Raw genomic sequence first — 23794 nt, 5'->3', positions numbered from 1 at the left:
TACTTAGGGCCTCCATAAGTTCTGAGGATGGATTTGAACTCTCAATCCTCTTGCATCAACCTCCCAAGCCACTGGGATTACAGGTATGTGCCACTCCGCCTGGCTCCAGACCCCTTCTCTAGACCTGTCCTTACTGACAAGCTTCATATTCCTACATCCAACCACACAGCAGACATCCAAACCTATCCAAAACAGATGTTACCACTGGCTCCCAAACCCATTGCTCCTTCTTGGGGTCTCCATGATGATGGCACACAGCTGCAATGATCTCAGGAAGGCTGTCCTCCACCTCCTGCCACCCCTCCATGGAATTGATGATTAGCCCAGCCCCACTGCCTGCTAACCATTTGCAGTTTGCACCATGCCAGAAGCTTCCTGACAGATCTATCCTCTCAATGTCACTCTCTTACTCCACTGTCTTTCCATCACCCAGCCATTAGGGCATGTCTACATACACTTTCCTTCATAGCTCCTCTCTGTGCAGTCAAGGTCAAGCCCAAGGCTGTCCACAAGCCCCTCCACATGTCTCTCCAACTATCCCATCTCCACAACCTGGCACTCACAGCCTGAATTTCAAGCTCTGTCAGCACAGAGACTTCTGCACAGATGCAGATTCAGACTCAACACCTGTGCCTCAAGAAGGCCTCTGCCTCTGACATCTACCCAGTCAGCCTTCATGGCCAGCCCAGGAGATGTCTTTTAAGGAGAACCAACTATGATTCATTCCCCCACCTGGCTGCACAACTTTCACCTATGACACTAAGGGCATCTGAATGGGAGGCATCCTTGTCCATTACTCTTAGTCTGTCCAAAAATGAGAAGCAGGCCAATCACTTATATCCCAGGTGGGCCCAGTATTCTGGGAACTGAACTTTGTGCTCAGTGCTGCTCTCAGAATAGAGCTCTGCTCACAAACATGTGAGAGAGGCCAAAATGGACTTATCCTCATTGTGCCTAACATGGAGGGACATACGGGTTTCCCAGACTGAACAGTGCTTTAAACAGAGTTGAGACCTTCTGGCACTGGAGATAGAGGGCTCATGGATGAAAGAGAAAAAGGAAAGGCTGTGGGGGCAGTCACCTCTGCGAAGATGGCATGGCGCTCCAGGTCCACATTGTGAAGATGAGCCTGGAGGAAATCTGCAAAGGAGTGGTGCTGCTGCTTGTTCCAGTATTTGTGTGACAGTGCCTGTGCCACAAATGAGCCCAAAATTGAGGTGCTCAGCTCCACCACAGCATCTGGTGTGGCACAGTACAGTAGGATCAGCTTGGCCTCCTCAGACACCCTGTGGTACATCTCCTCCATCAGGTCCCCAGGGCCCTGCCTCTTCACAGCCTGCAGCACCATGGAGGCACAGGCCTCAGAGTGGAAGCTGATAAAGACATCAGCAGGGATGTACTTGTGCCCAGCAAGGAATTGATGGGCCTTCACATCAGCAAATTGTTCCGCCTACTGAGTGAGCTACTGCACTATGTACTTCTGCCACCCCTGCAGCACTGAGCTGAGGTCCAGGTATTTCTTCTCTAGCCGGTTAATGAGGGGCATGGGGAACTGATCGTACACCATATTTTTCTCCTTGATGACAAGTAGGTGGAAGTCAAGGTGGACCTGACACTTGACATGATGGGTGCCAAGCCCGCGGTCCTCATACTTCTGATCCCCGAAGTAGATGTAGTACTGGTTGAGTGCATCGTACAGGCTCTCATAGAGGTGCTGCAGGTTCAGCAGCACCACCATCTTTCCTGTCTTCACGCAGATCTTCACCTGGTTGATGTTTCTTCAGATCTGGGTATACTCCTGGTCCCGGGGAGAACTGGAACCAAAGATGATCTCAGGCTACTGGTCCTCACTGAACAATGACTACTGCAGGATCTGCAGGGCCATGTAGTTTTTGGTCAGTATGAGCAAGTAGAGGGATTCAGCTTCTTCCAGTTCCCCAACTCTGCTTGATGAGTTCCAGGGTGCTGACTGACCTCTCCCACACACCCAGCCTCAGGTAAACTGGCTATGAAGATGTCCAAAGAAGGGATGTCATCTTTGCCTCTGAAGTTCTGAAGGACTGCCTGTGCAATATCCTGTGGAGAAGGCTTCTTGTTAGATGCTCTGGCAGTGGCAAAGACCATCTTGATGAGGCTAGTTGTGAAGCCCGAAGAATTCCTTGTTCTGCCTGCTGGACACTGTTTCATAGGCTTTGGCAAAAGGGGCGAAGTACCCTTGGGCCCTGTCCTGCACCAGGCTGCCTGCAGAGCAGATCCCTCTGGCACTCTCTATGAGCTCCTTCTCACTGGGGCTGCTGTGGGACACAAAATACCCTGGTTCATCTTGGCAGGGTCAAGGGCCCAGTTGGAAATACCTATGAAGCCAACATTTTGGTGGGGGGGAGGATCACCTTCAATGCACCCATCTTCCAGCAGTGGGTGCAGAGCCTTCAGGGACACTTTCAGGGAATCTTCTGCCAAGCCAACCTCATCCAACACCACCACAGATACATACTGCTGCAGGTCCTTTTCCTGCTGAAAGTGAGCACACTGCTTGAAGGTGTTCATTATGCCATGTGGGGTGCAGTGGGGGCTACACTGGAATGACACCAGGTGGACCTGCTTCAGGCTGTGGAATAGAGTGGAATGTGAGGCTTGGCCCTGTATGGCATCTGCCATGATGGTCTTGGAAAGAGATTTGGAGCTGCCAGTCTTTCCCATCAGGAAGAGAGGTATCTTTAGCTCACTGCAGTTGATCATCTGAAGAAGTTCTCCTTCAGAGCCAGGTTCCTGGCTATGTTTTTTCTCAGAGGCATCTCACTCAGGAAAAGATCCTGTGCATGTGTTAGCTCATCCAGGATGACCCTGCTGTCATCATATGGTTCTGGAAAATACCTGCCAATGGCTCTGCAGTAGGATTCCTTCTCCTTTAGGGATTCATGGTAACAGACCCCCACATCCAGCACTAGAGACCAGAAGATGGGGTCTCTCCTGAAGTTATTTTTTCTGACACTGATCTCACAGAGAAAGGTGTTCAGCTTCACCAATAGTACTTTGCTGTGGCCATGAAACCAAGTGAACACCTTCACACAGCACTCCACATCCCAGAGGCTGACAAAACTGCACTTACTTTCAGTGTTGCTCATGAACCTCTGAGAGGTAGAGAGCACTTCTGTGATCACATGAGTCTCATCCTCACTGATCCTGATGTAGTCCAGTAGTCTCTGCACCATCTGCTGGATGTAGAGCTTTTCAGCAGTGTTATTCAGCTGCCTGTAATTCCACACTAGAGGAATCAGCCTCAGGGGCAGGGCATGGACATGGTACACCAGCTGCCTGAGGTGAATAGAGCACAGCCTGTCTGCTGTCTCCTCTGCACTGACCCTGTATCCCAAACCACCTGACTCCAAAGGGCAGATGGTCTACTAGGAGTGCTTCCTGTAAGAATTGCAGGCAGCTATGATGTATGTGCAAGCCTGAGTCCTCCTCCAGGGACTTTCCATTCACAGTTTGGTCACATAAGACTTCATTAATACAGCTTATGGCTTCTGTTCTGTTGGCTTTGTCAAAAAACAAGATGGTGTCTAACTGGTGTTGGTTCTTATTGGATAAGGCAGTTTTCTCAGTCTCTAAGACTTTGGAGTGAATCATGGCTGCAGTTGTTCCTCCATGGACCTTGACCTGTTTTATGGTCTTATCCCAGGCATCAGTGTGCTGCAGATCATTAAGGAGTATAATGAACCTGGTTTTCCCACAGCCCATTTCTCCCATGATGATAACTGGGATCCCACACCAGAACCCCATTTAAATGGCCAGAATCTTGAGCATGTTTTCCATTGTAAGATCATATGTTTCATCAGGGACAAGGGCCTGAGGAATTCCTAGTAGCTGGCAGGAGTCTCAAGAGTTTCTCATATCTGAGCAGGTTATCAAAGTCAACATTGAAGGAAACCCCCTGAAGCAACAACTCCCTGTACAGTTTTTCTGCCATGACATCTTTCCTGATTATCTCCCCATTGAGATGGTTGATGGCATCAATGCTGTCATTCTCATTGGGCCAGAGATGGTACCTATGAATGTCATGGTCTCATGGTCGCCATTGAAGAACACATATGGGTGAGGCTCTGACTCCCACCTCCTCTAGAGAGTGAATGGGGCAAGTTCTTCTTCATCAACCCCATCCATGGTGACTGTGTGCTTCCCTTGGCTTTGGTCAGAAGTATGAAATGTTGGTGTAGCAAAGTCTCTTGCCATGACAATCATAAAGGTAACCACAAAGTTCTTGAAGCCCTGTAGTATATCTCCAGGAAAGTCTGCATTGCAGAACACAGAGGCCTCACAGTCCTTGAGCTGAGATTTGAGGAACAAAACAATGTTCTGGAGCTCAGACCAGGAGGGATTTATGACTCCACAATATATTAAAAGGTGCTGGATGCACTCCTCTGAATCTTCTTGATATTGAAATGTGTCTAGGTTTTGTTTTGATGGAATCTTTTTAAATATTGGAAAGGTCTTTGGAAAGTAGCACTGAAGAATTCTCTCTCATCCATTCCAGGCTCTATGAAGATCCTCTCAGGGCTGCATAGCTGTCACTTCTTTGGGAGGTTTGCAGGTGACTCTGGGGAAGATGTCAAAAAAACTGAACTGAGGTATATGTGGATTCTGCAAAGAAGAGACATAAATAGAAGTTAGAATTTGTTTTCCTAAAAGAAGCCCATATGTGTTAACCCTCCATGTGGTCTCCTATGCATAGGCCTTTATGAAAACAGTCGCTTGAATGCATGTGGCTTTCTGCAGCCTCTTGTTCACAGAGACTGGCATCTGCATGTTAGAGCATTACAGAAGCTCAACTATGGCAGCTGCATTATGAACCAGAAAGCTATTTCCAATCCTGTGGCTTGATCTCTCCACCATGCATGAACACATGTGCAACAAAAGGCACATTTTCTCTGTTAAACTATTTTTTTTCAGGTTTTCATGCAGTCTCAGCTAACAGGTTTCCATGAATGAAGTCTCAATGCCATCCTAACTAGCAAAAAGGGAGACAGTGGCCATCAACAGAGGAATCTCCTATACTCAGAACACCTTGGATTCAACCCAGACATAGGACCAATCTGACATATCCAGACAAATCCAAGATGCAACCAATCAACACGAGAGTATCATCATTATAGATATCATTAAGATTTAAGTCCAAGCATGCATTTTCCCTTACATGTATTCATAGCTCCCCTAAGGTGAAAGTGGAAAACAATCAAGGTGTGTCAACACAGGCTACAGGCCACAGAATCAAAGATGTGCCATGACCACCTGCAAATGCCCTGTGTAAATACCAGCTTTGTAGACCTTTTTGGCAGTACTGAGTTTCCTTCTGGAATTTCAATGATATATAAATGGCATGGGTTCTGAAGCCACATTTTCCCACTTATATCCATTAGGTATTGCAAAATGAGGATTTTGAAAAGAAAGACCCAAGTTCCAGTCTGTTAGTAAAGACAGAGAAGCATGGGTTTGAAAATACACAATTGCCAACCATTCCTCCCAAACACTAGCACCCTTCTGTCTTCTTCCTTGAGAGAAGGGTACTGACTACAGGCAAGTGAATAAGGAAGGGACTCTTCATACAAGGAGAAGCAGATGGGGCCCTGGGAATGTGAGACTTCTGATGTAGCCATTCAGTTGCCATGTGGGCACTTACCGAAGCAGTCACATCAAAGTGGAATATCATGGGCGTTTTCCAATACTGAGCATCCCAGAAAAACAGGAGGGGAGCCCAGGACCTGGCCCTCATCCACCTGGGAATCAGTCAACTGAACAATCTTTAAAGGCACCTTTTCACTGATGAATTTCTTTTTTCAGTTTTTCATGCAGTCTCTTCACATAGAGAGATTTCCCTATAATGTTAAAACAAGGAAATTAGATCCTAAGCCTCTGGACCCAAGAAGAACAGATTCAGATAGATTAGAAGTTACTTCTCTGCCAAGAGCAGTGGCACATGCCTATAATCCCAGGAGCTTGGGAAGCCAAGATTTGATGATTATAAGTTCAAGGCCAGCCTCAGTAACCTAGTAAGGCCCCAAACAACTTAGTGAGTCCATATCTCAAAATATAAAATGAAAAAGGCTGGGGTAGGGCACCCCTGGGGTAAATCCCCAGTTTAAAAAATTTTAAAAAGTTACTTCTCTGTATAAAATTCAAAACTGATGCAACAGAACATCATATTAGATAATTCCACCATGAAGCCAGAGTCCCGAGCTGTCACCCACCCAGCATCCTCACATTCTCCATGATGACAGTGATGGAAGTGTAATAAAGTAAAAGCAGAGGCATGTTCCTTGGGGGAGGAGAGAGCAGGTTGTGTCTGGAAAGGGCACAGTGATGCTCACAGGTTGAAGTCAACAGAATGGAAGTCACCACCTCTTTCCAAGGAACCATAACACTGACTAAAGGGAGGGTACAAAGACACTCTTCTCCTGGAGCCAGAGCAGCTGTGCCTCTTCTGCTCACACTAACACTGTTATGCTCAAATTAAGGACCCCCAAAAGACCACTAGAGACCAAAATAGATGTAAACAGCAAAGAGGTGTTTATTGCGAGCTAGCTCGGTCCTCCGCATGCACACAGCAACTGGTGACACTGAGAGGCCCTGAGCCCAGGGTTTGCAGCAGTTTTATACATTCTTTGGAGAAGGCAGGGACCCCCACATACATCCTAGCATCTCTTAGCAAATCATCACACACAGCGGGAAAATCAAATAACAACTCTAAAATATGATTAGCACATTCACTGGCAGGAACAAGTTGGGTAGGGGTGATTGGTTGCTACAAAAGGGGGATTCATTTGAAGTGATTGGTTTAAGCCAAGAGGGGTGTTCATGCTGAATTACATGGTTTCCCAACACCATAAACTACTGGGAGGGTCATCTGGCACCCCAGGTATTTCTCATGCTGATTGGTGGCTTCTAGGAGGTTACTATGGGTCTTCACCTAGCCTGACTGAGTCAGGGACACCTGGCACAGCAGATCTCTCCTGTTATTTGTAGATAAACCACTTAGCAGGGTGGGAATGTGCCTAGGAGTGCTCTGTGGGTCTTTCCAAGGACAAAGGTCATGTCCTTTCCTTGGACAAGCTTTGCTCTGAGATAGAGGCTGGTTTTTCAACATGACCTGGAAGAGGTCAAAGGAGGTTATGCAGGAAAAAAGTGTAGAGAAGTCCACACAAGGAAAGGAGCAGGGCTCCCAGGAATTGCTACCTGAGTGGAAAAAATCTAGGGATGCACTGATTGCAGGGAGTCAGACCCTCCTGAGACTCACTTTCCCACCTGAAGAGGGGTGTCATCTGAGGTGCCCACTGCTACAGAAGCAGGGGTCACTAGGAAGCCCTGAGAAACTGCCTGCCCACCCCAGGGCTCCCATTACCAACTCCTGCTCTCTCCAAGGCCACGATCCCCACACACATCTGGTCTCTGAACACAGCTGCCGCTGACAAGGTCTATACTGGGACCCGGTAGTGATGTGCCAAGTAGGCCTGGATGGCATGGAGGGATGCTTGGGGGATGAGGTGTACTTTGTGCTGGCTGAAAGCTGAGGGCAGGGGACAGCACTCCTTTGATGTCACATACCATCACCAGTTGGTAGTCCTCCCAGGGACACTGTGTGCACAGGCTATGGAAGAGGGCCTTTGCCTGGCAGGCCACCTAGTAGCTCAACTAGTCTGTGAACAGCAGGCTGTAGACCTTTTGCCCCTGGGAAACTGGGGCCAGGCCATGGTGCAAGAGCAGGGCCACCTCCTCAAACATGGTCCCTGGTGGGCAGGGGGTGGCCTGGGGCCTGCATGTAGATGGCCAGGGCAGCCAACAGCACCTCAGAGTGGCCACACATGACCAGGTTTGGCTGGCCAGCCTGCAGGCCCTCAGGGAGAGACCGCTCCACAGGAGGCCCACCCATTCTGGCCAGGTAAGCCAGACAATGGCCCAGGGCCTCCAGGTCCATGTAGCAATGCAGAAAGTCACTCATGCTTTCCAGGGACTGTTCCATGATATACCTCAGCTTGGTCACAAGGCTGATCTTAGAGGATTGCAATGGTGGTAATTCTTCCATCACTGTCCTCACACAGTGTCTGGTGGCCTCATTGAACCCCTTGATGGCCCTTATGATGTCAGCTGGGTGCAGTTGCCTTTGATGAAGGACAGCATTATGAGGCAGCTTTGCTGGGACTCTGCTTCCTGAGCTTGGTGCTCAGGTGGATCAGCTGCTCAGCCATGTAGAAGTTGAGGTAGAATTGCTCCCTCTAATTCCTGCTCACCAGCTCCTTCCAGTCATCTAGGAAGTGCTCCATCTGCCTACAGAGGGCTTCCAGCAGCTGGGTGACATCCCCACTCTCTGTCAGCTGGGTTACCAACTCCAAGTTGAAGTTAATGCAGATGGAGACGCCATTCCTGGGGCAGCAGTAGACCTTGGCAGTCCAGGTTTGGAAAAGCATGTTTCTCACAGAATATAGGTTCAGGAAAGCTTGCACAAGCCACTGCACATGGCAGAATAACTGGGGGAAACAGGGGCATAAGGCAGATGTCACAGTGAGCTACTGCAGGGGGACATACCAATCTAGACACACACGAGTTCTAATTCAAACGACTTGGGTTCACTCCTCCCATAGGGTCACTGGGAAGCACGATCAGCCTAGGGAGAGGGCAGCCACCTTCAGGAAGAGATCAGGTGGCAGATAAGAATATAGACTGTGGGCTGGTCTGTGCTCAGTGGTAGAGCACTTGCTTAGTATGTGCTAGGCCCTGGCTTTCTATCCAGCACTGGGGAAAAATGTCAATTGTAAAGTGCAAATAAACTGTAAGAAAATAACCTTTACATGAGAGAGAGACTAATATATAAATCAATAACCTGTGTCAACAATTACTTCAGGTTTTTGGGGATTGAATCCAGGGTAGTCTACCACTGAGCTATGTCTCCAGCCCTTTTTATTTTGAGACAAGATCTCACTAAGTTGCAGAGGCTGGCCTTTAACTTGCAATCCTCCTGTGTCAACCTCCTGAGTTGCTGGAGTTACAGGCATGTTCCACCACACCTGGCTTGGTTACTTTAGTTTTGATGAAGATTGCCCATTAGAAACTTGAGATGTTTGATTTTACCAATTTACAGAGTAAATGAAGCCATTAATATTTCTTCTTAAAGACTATCTACCTGATCACCTCCTGTTAAATGCAGTGGATTGACCAACAGTAGTGACAGATCTGTTTGATGCTGTTAAGGAAGAGCTGATGCCTCCAGGGGCTGTCCCACCTCAGATGTGGCTCCAGGCAAGGTACATCCTGCAGACCCACCAGCTCCACAATCTCTGGAGCCACTCTGTCCACCAGAGGCCAACCCCTGCCTGTTTCCTTTTGCAGGCATCAGGGCAGTAAGCATGCCCAGCCTAAGGCAACAGGGGCACCTGCTCACCTCAGAAAACCTCTTCACGTCCATACTTTTGTGGTATTTCTTGCCAGACATCAGCATCAGCTTGTTTAAAAAATCCTTCAGCTCTTCCAATGTATAGCAGTGATCTGGCTCCAGGCCATTGTGACCCCCAGGGAGGATCAGGTGCAGAATGGCATCTGGGGAGATCTAGGATGTAGAACATGTTTAGAATCAATTTTCTGGTGGCTGAAACGCTGACTCTGCAGCAGGCCAGTGCTCGCCACCAACACCATACCTAGAATCTGGGAGGGCTCACCTTCTGGTTGCCTGTGGATGCCCTGATCTCATAGATGCCTCTGCTGTTGATTGCTGTGGCCAGGGACAGGGAAGAGAGCTTGATGGACCCATGGCTTTCCTTCACTGTCTTCAGCCAATCCAAGTTTCTGGCAGAATCTCACTGTTGGGACAAAAGCAGAGAACATGGACCAAAGTTTGAATGACTGTCTTGCTTCCTGTCCTCCTCATGCCTCTGCTCTTGCTGGGCAAACTCCAGCCACCCTCTTCCAGGGCTCTAGGCATAACTTCTTGCCCATTTCCTGAGGTTGCCTCAGGTACCCCTTCCTGGTACCCCAGGACACTAACCACTCATTGTGGCTGCAATGGTGCCAGATTCCTAGCTGACACTTGGAGTGCACATGGCCTGCACTTATGGATGATTGGTTAGATAACTACAGGCTGTGCCCTCTGGTGGGTTCCCAGAGCAAAGGCCCTCTGAGGAGAGATGCCTGACTGAACAGGAGCCCTAAGTTCTTAAAGTCCTGCCATGGTCCCTGAGTATGACCAGAAAAACTTAGAAACATTTTAAGAGAATGTGAGCTTCTAGCAGACAAACTGAAAACTGCTCTCTCTGTCCATCTCCCTACCCTTCAAACAAATGCAGGACCAGCTGTCCGAAGGCCAGTGCAGGCCTCTGGACATCTCTGCTCATTGGGCGAGTTACGTAATGAAGGTTAACTCAGACTCTGGTACAGACAATTTACTTAAATGTTTTTATTTTTCTCATAAAAATTAATCAATATCAATTGTTAAAAATACCCAAATTAATAAAATAAAAGACAATTACTACCATTCAGAGAAAACCACTGTACACCCTCTTTTAAACTTCCTATTGTGCTCTTTTCACACTTGTCTTGTAGGGGGAGACTGCTCTTGATATGCAGTTCCATAGCTCTCTTCCAACCCAAGACAAAGAAAGCATTTCCATTCATGAAGAAAAGCTGGTTTTCAACATCAATTTAAATGGCTGCCTGTGTGGCCTCAAAGCACAGAAGTTCCCCAGGGTTGCAAGATTACCATGTCTTGGAACAAGGAACAAGACTCACCAGCTTACTGGGAAGGTGAGTGTCATTTTGCAGAACCTTCCAGAGTTCTTTCAGCAGTTCCATGAACTAGCTGAAGCTTGCCTTCTTGTCAAGCTTATACAGAAGGGACTCATAGCCCTGCACAGCATCATGGAAGCAGACCACCCAGTCCACATCAATGTCATTTTCTTCAGCCAAGATGAAGGCAAGGTCCACAAACACCTGGAGCTCGATGATATCTGGGACAGAAAGGGGATTTGCAGAGGACCACTCCACAATGTTGCACAACTCATACTTGGGGCATGATCCTTACTGAGGCCATCAGTAGACACTAAGTAAACATCTAGGGCCTACTCCCACTTCCTGCCTTCAGTTAGGACTCCAGGACACCTTTTTTTTGCAGGATATGATGAACCACTGACCAACATCTAACCTTTAACAAATAATTCCCAGGCATTGTACTAGGCTTGCGTGCACCTTATTTCCTTTAATTCACAAACATCATCATTTAAACAAAAACAGGTTCAGTTGGTAAATAATATGTGTATAATTATTATTTTTTTTTAAATTGAGATAATTCTTCTGAGTTAATTACCAAACAAAGATTATACATCATAGCAGACTCAGGAATACAAGCAGTACAGATCTGGATGAGAGCTGGAGCCAGCTCAGCCCCAGTTCTAGCAGGAGGTATCCTTCCAGGCCTCTGTGGTGCATCAGTGCTCCTCCTGCTCCATATGTTTGGCTTTTCTTACCTCTCCTCCCCCACCATCTATCTAATCTACACAACCACATAGGCTGCCTAGACCTAGACTGGGAGAGAAATGCACAGCTTCTGCAAGCTTGCTGCAGCAACATTCCCTTGTGTGCAAGAGATTGTCTAGTCCTCTAGAAGAATGAGTTGGAAGGCACAAAAGGAGTCAAGATACTGAAGAAAATGATGCCAGCATCCAAAGATGGAGAGAGCAGCAAAGAAAAGAGTTTTAACCAGAACTCTGAAAAGCTGTCCTGATGCAAACTACTGGAAGCAGACACTGCCCTCCACCTAACACACACACATGATTGAGGTGGGATGTCCTCAAGTTCAGGAACAAAACTTAGCAAACACCTGAAGCTGAGCTACCCTGTACCTCCCAGAACCTCATGCAGCCAGCTGACCAGCTCCTTCTGCAGGGCCAGCTTCTCCAGACACTGGCAGTGGGGCTAACCAATGTCTTGTAGCAGCTTCTTGGCCTGGATGAGCTGCAAGCTGATCTGATCCAGTCTTTCATGGCAGGTGGCCTCAAAGTCATCAGTCTGCAAGATGAAGCTCTGTTGAGGGCTACACAAGAGATTGCCCATGCCTGCCTTCCCACATGCCTGGACAAGAAGATGCTACAGCAAGAGTGTGATACACTCTTGCACCAAAAATAGTATGACTTCCATGGCCCTCTTTGCTATGCTGCAGAAGCTACTGTCCACAGTACCTCGGTGCCATGACAAAGCCTTCAAGGACTTTGAAACCTGTTCTGCACAGCAGCCCTGCCAGATCCGGGCTTCTCTGTTTGTGAGAGTTACAGACTTGCTGAAAGTTTCAAGATTAGGTATGGACAATTCCACACTCTGCTAAACTTTAAGCACTATCATGCCTGTCTCTATTAAACATAGCCACACACACCTTAAAAATGTGAGGCTAAGAAACAGGAGGGAGAAACACAGGCCTGACCTACGAAGGAAGCAATGTAGCACTTGGTACTTCCTGTTGGAACTAGGAAAGGTACCTGGACAATTGACAAAATATTTCCTTTTGCGCTTTTATAACCTAATGAAATAAGATTCCTCTGGAAAGAGGATGGTTTCTCTCTTCCAAATTATTGGTTCTCATATCGACCCAAGAAAACTCACTAGTTAAGGAACAGTCACACTCAAGAAAAGGTAAAAATGCAGGCCATGGAATGTTCCAGCCTCAGTGCAGCCCAAACAGAGCCTTTAAGAGGTTGCCACACTGCCGATCCCAGAATCCCTGGGGCTTCCAAGGAGTCTGAGGTAGGCCTCCACCTCAGAGGAGTCCCCAGCAAATAACTAATAAAGTTTATTAAAGTGTAAAGAACACTGAAGTCACCAGTCAAACCAAAATCTTTTTTGACCTTGCAGATAACCTTGGCCGAGCTGATTGCCTGGTGAAGGCTATGGTACTCCTTGATCTGCTCAACATGCTCTGATATCCAGCCCTTCGGGGCCTGAGGGTGTACTTCACACATGATCTGGAGATCCAAAGTCAGGTCATTGTATTTATCTACAAAGTCTTTGAAGATGACATCAATTTCTGCCAAGGTGACATCTCTTAACTTCAGATACTGATATAGTTTCATGAACCTTTGATAACAAGGTGAGTATAAGTACTCATAGGCCTCTGTAAGCACAAGAGGTCACATTTCATATTCCCCTATGGGATCATTCAATGACTCTGTGGCTTCTTCCCAGAAGATCTGGAAGATGTGGCTGTCTGTCAGTGAGCCTATCCTTTCAGCCATTTCCTGGACCTCAGGGCCTAGGTGGTAGTGTGTTATCTGTTTACAGGCTGAGGACTCCAGCTGGCTCACACTCATGGTTTCACTCAGTCATTTGCAATTCAGGTCTTCCAGGTGCCTTGCTTCAATCTCTCCAAAATCCACTTTGGAAACCACAAGGAAGCATAGAAGTTAAACTGCTAGTCATGATAGCTTCTTATTTTACTTTCCCAGTACTTCTAATCACTGCCTTAAGAAAACTAAGTGCATATCATTGCTGGGATTTTTGTCACAGGAAGAATTCATCCCTTCTCCCCTCCACCGTGCTGTGGGCTCATTCATCAGTTTTCATGATAAATAACAGACTGTAATCTCTTGTGTGAAAAGGACAGTTGGAAACACATATCCATCTCCTTTCCTCCCAAACCCAACTCCAGTGACATATTAGAAATTGCTTTTTAAAAGATCATAACCAGCAGGAATGAGGAGTAGAAAAGGAGCCCAATAGCAACACACACTGGGAAGTAGAAAGATGACCACGCCAGTGGCAAATGATACTCCAAGGGCCTGAAAACACAGACCCTGAGGCCACAGTACACATAAGCTCAGCCAGGCCAAGCACAAGTGCCTGGTAATAAAGGACACTAGTTTCTAAGGTCACCCTAGACTGGGGGAGGCAGAGAGGGAACAGGAAGTGTGTTCAAAGTCTGCTAAAGAAGCAGTTGGTGAGAGTTCACCTCAGCATGGAGGCTGCCCTCTGCCTGGCAAGGGACAGGAAGGACCACCTGAAGGGCTCTCAAGCCTGGAGGACACTTCTAGACATATACCTGTCTTGAGTAGTTACAAAGGACAAGATGTATTCAATTTAAGGATGAAGAGGACCACACCACCACCAGGGCAGAAAACTGGAGTAGAGGAGCTCACCCTCCTACTCTCCCTCTCAGATCCAGAAACCTGGCAGCAGGCAGGGTGCTGCAAAAGTGACCAGACCGAAAGAGAAGCCCTCAAGGACCAGGTCAATTGAAGGGCAGCCACAGAGCCTCAGGGGCCATGGCCCAGAAGCCCATAGCCTATCAATCCACTTGTGGTGACTGTCTTTATAGACACAAACAAAAATCTCCAACTAGAATAGAAAAAGCTTTAGCATGGGGAACATACAAAAACTCAAAATAGGGCTTATGTAGCTCAGTGGTAGAATGTTTGCCTACCATGTGTAAGTCATGGGGTTTGATGCTCAGTGCCTCATAAAAAAGGAAGAAGCCTAGATTTCATCCTTAGCATGCAATAAAGAAAATAAAGGAGGAAAAGCCAATGGAGAGAAGCAAATTGGATGAAGTGGAAAACTATGCAAGGAAAAGAAAAATCTTTAAAAATAACAATAATCTCCAAAATATAAGATACTTCAACCATGATCCATGACAACAACATAGTATATAAATGGATTTTTAAAGAAAAAAGGGAGGGGCTGCAGTTGTGGCTCAGTGGTAGAAAGATCACCTAGCACGTGAGGCACTTGATTTGAATCTCAGCAATACATAAAGATAAATGAATAAAGGTATTGTGTTCATTTACAACTAAAAAAAAGAAAGAAAGAAAGGTGCTGGTGTGGTGGCATATGCCTGTAATTCCATTAGCTTGAGAGGCTGAGGCAGGAGGATCACAAGTTCAAACTCAGCTTCAACAAAAGCGAGATGCTAAGCAACTCAGTGAGACTCTCTCTCTAAATAAAATACAAGGAGCAGATGACAGTGACTTCAGCCTTCCTGCCACACAGAAGGAGGTGGAGCAGACAACAGCGATCTCAGCCCACTCCACAGACCAATGCATGGGGTGGCTTTCCCCTGGCTTCCATTTAGTGACAACAGGCAGGACCAACAAGACCATCTGCCAGGTTCCTACAGGCAAGGTATTGGTAGTATTTAGGGTCACTTCATGATTATAAGTTAGAAACTATAATACCTCAAATCCACACTGCCAGAGAGGAAGACACATGGATGATATGAGGAAACAAGGGAGGAAAGTGCTTGAAACACACCAAGCTGATACAATAATAGATTCCATTGACATTCCATTCCAAACGTACATAATTAAAATGATCTGCAGAGCAAAGAATGAATTAAAGGAGCAAATACAGACAACAGTTGACTGTTCCACCAAAGAGATATGAGAGGAAATACAGGTAACAAAAGTTTGCTTCAAGAAAAACATAGAGACTGTGGGGAAAAAAAAAAAAAAAAAAAAAAAAAAAAAAAAAAAAAAAAAAAAAAAAAAAAAAAAAAAAACAGAAATCCTTGAAATGAAGGAAACAATAAACCAAATAAAAAAAAATAATAGAAAGCACCAACAGTACACTAGATACTTGGAAAACAGAACCTTAGGCAATGAAGACAAAATATTTAATCTTGAAAATAAAGTTGACCACACAGTGAAGATGGTGAGAAACTGTAAACAGAACTTTCAAGAATGATGGGAAAACATGAAAAGACCAAATATAAGAATTACTGGGATAGGGGAACATACTGAGATACAAACCAAATGAATGCACAATATCTTCAATGAAGTAATAATAGGAAATCTCCCAAGCATGAAGAATGAATTGGAAAATTAAAAACAAAAGGCTTTTAGGAAAGCAAATATACAAAATTACAAGAAATCCACAACAAGGCACATTATAATGAAATTGCCTAGCATATAGAAAAAGGATAGAATTTTAAAAACCACAGGATTAAATTTTCAGATTACATATAGGGAGAGACGAATTCGGATCTTAGTAGATTTCTCAGCTGAGACCTTCAAAGCTAGGAGATCCTGGAACAACATATATCAAGCTCTGAAAGAATATGGATGCCAACCAAGAATCTTGTACCCACCAAAATTAAGCCTCAGATTTGATGACAGAATAAAAATCTTCCATGATAAAAATTAAAAGAATTTACAATGAAAAAGCCTGCACTACAGAATATTCTTGACAAAATGTTCCATGAGGAGGAAATAAAAAATAACAATGAAAATCAGTAAAAGGAGGAACTACATTAAAGGAAAATTCACTCAAAGGAGAAACCAAGTCAAGTTAAAAACCAAAAATAAACCAAAATCACCAGGAATACAAACAATGTATCAATAATAATCCTGAGTGTGAATGGTCTAAACTCATCATTCAAAAGATATAGATTTACAGATTGGATTTTTAAAAAATCCAAAAACATGCTGCTTTCAAGAGACTCATCTCATAGGAAAAGACATTCACATACTGAAGGTGAAAGTGAAAGGATGGGGGAAAAACATACCATTCACATAGGCCAGGTAAACAAGCAGGAGTTTCTGTGTACTAATGGATAAAATGGACATCAAATCAAAGTTACTAAGAAGAGGTAAAGAAGGACATTTGATATAGCTTAAGGGAACCATACATCAACAAAACATAACAATCATAAATATCTATGCCCCAAACAATGGAAGTTCTATGTATATCAAAAAAACCTTCTCAATTTCAAGAAGAAATTGATCACAACACAGTCATACTGCATGACTTTAGCACACCTGTTTCACCAACAAAAACTAAACAAAGAAACTACAGAACTCAATAATATAATTAATGATTTATACGTAACCAACATAAAGAGTATTTCATCTACCATTGAGTAAATACATCTTCTTCTCAGGAACACATGGATCCTTCTCTAAAATAGACCATATATTAGGCCACAAAGCAACTCTCAGCAAATACAAAAAATAGAGATACTACCCTGTATTCTATCATAGCATAATGAAATGAAAGTAGAAATCAATGATAAAATTTAAAAAAAAAGCTTCTCCAATAGCTGGAGACTAAATAATATGATATTAGAAGAGAAATGGGTAGCAGAAGACATCAAGGAGCTTTTAAAAGAATCCCTAGAGGTAAATGAGAATATCAACACATCATTTAAAATCTCTGGGACACTATGAAGGCAGTGCTAAGAGGAAAGTTGATTGCAGTAAGCTCATTCATTAAAAGAATAAAAAGTCAACAAATATATGACCTCACATTACATCTCAAGCCATTAAAAAAGAAGAAAAATCAACACCAAAAGTAGTAGAAGACATGAAATAATTAAAATCAGAGCTGAAAACAATAAAATTAAAACAAAAGAGACAATTCAGAAAGTTGACAAAATAAAATGTTTTTTTAATATAAATAAAATTAATAAACCTTAGCCAGCCTAACAAAGAGAAGGAGAGAGAAAATTCAAATTACTAAAATTCATGATGAAAAAGGAAATATCATGATGGACATTACTAAAATACAGAAGATTATTAGAAAGTGTTTTGAAATTTGTACTCCAATAAATAGAAGATCTCAATGACATCAACAAATTTCTAGAAACATATGATCTATTCTCTCTGAATCAGGAAGACTTACACAATTTAAATCAATTTCAATCAAGGAAATAGAAGACACCATCAAAAGCCTACCAACAAAGAAAAGCCCAGGACCAGATGAATTTTCAGTTGAGTTCTACAATACTTTCTAAGAAGAACTAATACTAGTACTCCTCAAATTATTCCATGAAACAGAAAGGGAGGAAACCTCATTCTATGAGGCTAACATCACCCTAATACCAAAACCAGACAAAGACACATCAAGCAAAGAAAACTTCAGACAAATATCCGTAATGAACAGACACAAAAATTCTCAATAAAATCCTGGCCAATCACATATAAAAACATATTAAAAAGAGTACACGACGATCAAATGGGATTCACCCCAGGGATGTAAGGTTGGTTCAACATTATGGAATCAGTAAATGTAATACATCACATCAATAGACTTAAAGACAAGAATCATATGATCATCTCAATAGATGCAGAAAAAGCATTTGACAAAATACAGCACACCTTCATGTTCAAAACACTAGAAAAACTGGGAATATTAGGATCAGACCTCAACATTGTAAAAGCTATGTATGTTAATTCCAAGGCCAGCATCATTTTAAATGAAAAAAAATATTCAAATCATTACCTCTAAAAACTGGAACAGGACAGGGATGCCCTCTTTTACCACTTCTATTCAACATAGTCCTCGAAATTCTAGCCAGAACAATCAGAAAAACAGAGGAAATTAAAGGGATATGCACAAGAAAAAAAGAACGTAAACTATCAGTATTTGCTGACAACATGATTCTATATATAGAATATCCAAAAAATTCCACCAGAAAACTTCTAGAGCTAATAAATTAATTCAGCAAAGTATCAGGATATAAAATCAATACCCATAAATCAAATGCATTTCTATACATAAGTGATTAATCCACTTAAAGAGAAATTTGAAAAACTACCCCATTCAAAATAGCCTCAAAAATATAAAATACTTGGGAATTGACCTAACAAAAGAGGTGAAAGACCTGAAAACTACAGGACACTAAAGAAGGAAATTGGAAAATACCTTAGAAGATGGATAGATCTCCCATGCTCTTGGATAGGCAGAGTTAATATTATCAAAAGGACATACTACTCAAATTTTTGCACAGTTTTAATGCACTTTCTATTAAAATCCCAATAAAATTCTTCATAGAACTAAAAAAAATAATCATAAAATTCATTTGAAAAAATAAGAGACCCAGAATAGCCAAAGCAATCCTTGGCAAGAAAAGTGAAGCGGGGGGCATCACTATACCAGACCTTAAACTTTACTGCAGAACAATAATAACAAAAACAGTTTAATATTGGCACCAAAATAGACATGCAGACCAATGGTACAGAATAGAAGATACAGAGACCAACCCACATAAATACAGATTTTTCATACTAGACAAAGGTGCCAAAAACATACACTGGAGAAAGGATAGCCTCTTCAACAAATGGTGCTGGGAAAGCTGGAAATCCTCTGTAGCAAAATGAAATTAAACTTCTATTTCTTACCATGCACAAAACTCAACTCATAGTGGATAAAGGACCTAGAAATTATACCAGAGACACTGTACCTAACAGAATAAAAAGTAGGTCCAAATCTTCATCATGTCAGATTAGTCCCCGACTTTCTTAACAAGACCCTTAAGGTATGAGAAATAAAATCAAGAATCAATGAATGAAATGGATTCAAACTGAAAAGCTTGTTCTTAGCAAAAGAAACAATCAGTGAGGTATGGGAGCAGAATTTTACCACACACACGTCAGATAGAGTGCTAATTTCCAGGATATAGAAAGAATTAAAAAAAAAATACCAAAAAAAAAAAAAGAAAAAAAAAAAAAACCTAAACAACCCAGTCAACAAATGGGATAAGGAACTGAACAGACACTTCTCAGAAGAAGATATACAATAAATCAACAAATATATATATATATATATATATATATATATATATATATATATATATATATATATATATATATATATATCTGTCCAACATCTTTAGTAATTAGAAAAATGCAAATCAAAACTACTCTAAGATTTCATCTTACCCCAATCAGAATGACAGTTATCAAGTATACAAGCAATAATGAGTATTGGCAAGGATGTGGGGAAAAAGCTACACTCATACATTGCTGGTGAGACTGCAAATTGGTGTGTCCACTTTGGAAAGCAGTAAGGAGTTTTCTTTGAAAATTGGGAATGTAACCACCATTTGACCCAGCTATTCTATTCCTCAGTCTATACCCAAAGGACTTAGAATCAGCATAGTATAGTGACATAGCCACACAAATGTTTATAGCAGCTGAAGTCACAATAGCTAAACTGTGGAACCAACCTAGAGGTCCATCAAAAGATGAGTGAATAAAGAAGCTGTGGTATACATGTATACACAAACACACACACACACACACACACACAAACACACACATACACACACACAATGGAATATTACTCAGCATTAAAAGAGAATAAAATTGTAACACTTGTATGTAAATGGATAGAGTTTAAGAATATAATGCTAAGCTAAGTACACCAATCCCAAAAAACTAAAGGTGGAATGTTTTCTCCCTTTAGTGGATTCTGATCTATGATGGGGGGAGGATGGGAAGAATGAAGGATCTTTGGATTGGGCAAAGGGGAGGTTGGGTAGGGGTTATGAGGGTAGAAAAGACGGTGGAATGAGATGGAAATCATTACCCTAGGTACATATATGATTGCACAAATGATGCATCTCTACACAATGTACAACCAGATAATTGAAATGTTGTGCTCCAGTTGTGTATGATAAATTGAAATGCATTCTGCTATCATGTACTACTAAGTAGAACAAATAAAAAATAAATATAATAATAAAAAAGAAATTACTCAGTCGACCAAAAAAAGATATAATCCATGCTTATACAATTACATCAAATTGAATTCTACTGTCATTTGTAACTAAAAAGAACCAACAAAATGTAATCTCAAAAAATTCAGCATACTACAGTGATTCAACCACATCAATGTTTATAGCAGCTCAATTCACAATAGATAAGCAATGGAGCCAACCTCAATGCCCTTGGACAAAGGAATAAAGAAAATGTGGTAAATGTACACAATGGACTGTTACAATTACTCGGTTATAATGAAAAATTATTTTATGTTTTTTTTTTTTTTTTTTTGGTTAATGGACGGAAATGGAGACTATCATAAGTTAAATAAGCCACAGCCCAAAAGTTAAAGGTTGAATATTATGTCTGACATGTGGAAACTAATTCAAAATAAGGGGGGGGCATTAAAAATAATCAAAGTAAGATCAGAAGAGTAGACGAAAGTGTATGAATATAAGGGGGGGGGAGGGATAGGAAAAGTCAGTGTAATGAATGCAACTTAACTTTCCTATATACCTGTGTGAATATTCCATGAATGTACCACACTGAATCTCACCATTCTGTATATCCACAAGATACTAATTTTAAAAAACTCTTAAGTAAATAGCAAAATGATCAGTAGAGTAGAGGGAAAGAAACAGGGAGTGGGAGAAAATTAAGGTAAAGAAAAATACTGGGGATTGAATTAGAACAAATTATATTCCATGCTTTTATAATTATGCCAGCATATTCTATTTCTATGTATAACTAAAAAGAACCAATAAAAAAGAAATATTTTATTTCTTTTATTTTTTATTTCTTTATTTCTAAATAAATAAAATATAAAATAGGGCTGGGGATGTGGCTCGGTGTTTAAGTGCACTTGAGTTCAGAGTTCAGAGGGATTTGGTATCAATACCTGTTACAAAAAAGAAGGAGAAGGAGAAGGAAAAACAGAAAAAAAGGAGTGCCTTCAAATTAAATATATGTGAGAGCTGAAATGAAGAGTTCAATGCCCAGGCTGCACAAGAAGTTTGAGAAGGCTCAGAAAGCAGAGCCTAAACAGGAGAGATGTTATGAAAATCAGACAACCATTCCAGGAGGCCCATCAGCTGCTGATGTGAACCCAGCAAGAAGGAAACCACAATAAACCAATTCATGAGAACTCCCTAGAGCTCTAAGTCTAGATTTCCAGCTGACAGAGACCTGCCTGTGCCCAGTCCTAGAGATGGAAAACAGTTCAACAGTCAAGTACAGTTGAGAAGAATGGACCCATGAGCACAGACCTTCCAGAGAACCCTGAGCCAGGGTGCCATGCAAACTCCTGGCACCCTCTCCTCAGGGATGTGGCCTGAAGGCCAGCCAGTCCTCTTCCCTTGGCAACTCTGTGCAGACAGCCACTTTCTCTCCTCCTCTCCTCCACCACCACAAAGACGAACCACCCCCTTTGGGGGCTCAAGGCCTCTGGTGACCTGACCATCTCTCAGCCCCTCTTTGCACTCCAGAGGTATCTGCCAGGGACCACATGTAACTCCAGTTCAGGCCCCTCTTTAGAGAGGCCTCTCCTGAGCCCCTGAGGGCTGCACAACTTGTGCTTTTACAGAACCCACAAAACCTGGGTCTGCCAATTCCTGCCCCCATTGAGGCTCACAGAACCACCCTGGGGCCTCCATCTGGGCAAAGTGATGAGGTGACCAAGCAGATGCCATACCTGCAGTAAGGAACCCATTCAGACAGCAGGAAGAACATGGTCCTCAGCCACAGTAAGCACCAAGATGGAGAAACACAAGGAGCTGGGGAGACATACCAACAACAAGGCTCCAGGCAGGGTAACTAGAACACAGGGCACAGAGGCAGGGCAGAAGAGCACTGAGGGGTCTCAAGAGAAACTGAAACAAGGGCCCTTGCACAATGTCATTGAACAGCACAGCACCTTCCAGGACAATCTGGATGCCTCAGCGGGGCATGCATTTCCCTTGTGCTAGGCCTCAGGCATTCCACCAACTCCAAAAGTGGCCCCAGTCCCATACTGACCCATCCTGGTGTCATCCAGGGCTGTACAGAGGTGGTCAATAAATGAACTGCAGGAACAACCCTGAGGCTGAACAAGCAGCAGGGCCCTGAACTGTGCTCTGATCCTCATGGCAGCCGCCCAGATGACCACCCTACAAGAGGCTCCCACTTGCCCCAGCATGTTTCTGTTTTGGTCAATTTTAGTACTGCAAATTTTGTTTTTATAGCCCAAGGAGAGCATTTGAGACCACAGATCTGGGACCCCAAACAACGAATGAGGACATTTCCTTCTGCATAAAAGTAAATCCTAAATAATTGACAAACTTCCAAAGCACCATCTATCGGAAACTGGCACCAACCTAGGATGGATAAAATAGTACCACCTGGAGAAAGCAGACACCTTATGAACAATCATTCTTAGTGCCTATAATCCCAGTGGCTCAGAAGGCCAAAGCAGGAGGATCCTAAGTTCAAAGCCAGCCTCAGAAACTTAGTACAGCTCTAAGGAACTCAGTAAGACCTTGTCTCTAAATCAAATACAAAAAAAAAAAAAAAAGCTGGGAATGTGGCCAGTGGTTAAGCACCCCAGGGTTCAACCCTGGCATAAAAAAATAGAGTTTATGGGTGGTATTTTAAAGAATAAATGCTGAAAGGAATAAGGTGCAAACATAGACTTAACCATCTCTATTCCTGTTGTCACAGTTCTGAAGTGGAAAAAGTTTAAAAAGAGAGTCGCCCCAAGATGCCACTCTGCATCACCCACAGCAGAAACTCAGTACCCACAGTGGAGAAGCTGCAAAGCAACATGGAGCTCCCCCACTCAGCAGCAGGAATGCTGCCCTAGACACAGCTGAGAGAAATGAGTGTGAAGGCCAAGGGCAATGCATCTTCAGAGGCAGAAATCAAGTCAGGTTCCCTCTGGGGCATGAGGGCGAGGATGACTACAGGCTGAGGGGCACAGGGGCCTGAGTAGGGCGGCAGGACGTGGGCTCTGCTGCCATGTTGTGTTGCGACATGAAGAGAAAGGTTCTGGTGGGGAAGATGAGGCATAGGTATGTGCTTTTTTAGGGGGAAACAGGCCCTAGTTTTCTGTGAACAATAGAATTAAGGACAAGGAATGGGTCATGTTTTTCATGAGGCTAAGAGCGAAGTGTGTAGTCTGTACAAAACAGAACCCAGCATCTAGGAGGTGCCAAATAAATACATGACAGCTGACTTGACCACTCTGTCTCATCCAGGCTTCCCCAAATACCCCAAGTTCCCTTCCAAATCAGGTTGCTTGGAATCTCAAACCTCTCCTG

At 43.4% G+C, this 23794-nt stretch overlaps 1 pseudogene; it reads right to left on the bottom strand.

Annotated features, from left to right (window-relative positions):
- LOC139706374 (E3 ubiquitin-protein ligase RNF213-like) overlaps positions 1–23794 on the bottom strand; it is a 57877-nt pseudogene that overhangs the window by 9816 nt on the left and 24267 nt on the right.

This window comes from Marmota flaviventris, chromosome 7 (genome assembly GCF_047511675.1).
Source record: "Marmota flaviventris isolate mMarFla1 chromosome 7, mMarFla1.hap1, whole genome shotgun sequence".
In the NCBI taxonomy this organism is placed as follows: domain Eukaryota; kingdom Metazoa; phylum Chordata; class Mammalia; order Rodentia; family Sciuridae; genus Marmota; species Marmota flaviventris.
The sequence above is the reverse complement of the archived record's forward strand: the minus strand, read 5'-3'. Positions and strand labels throughout refer to the sequence as shown.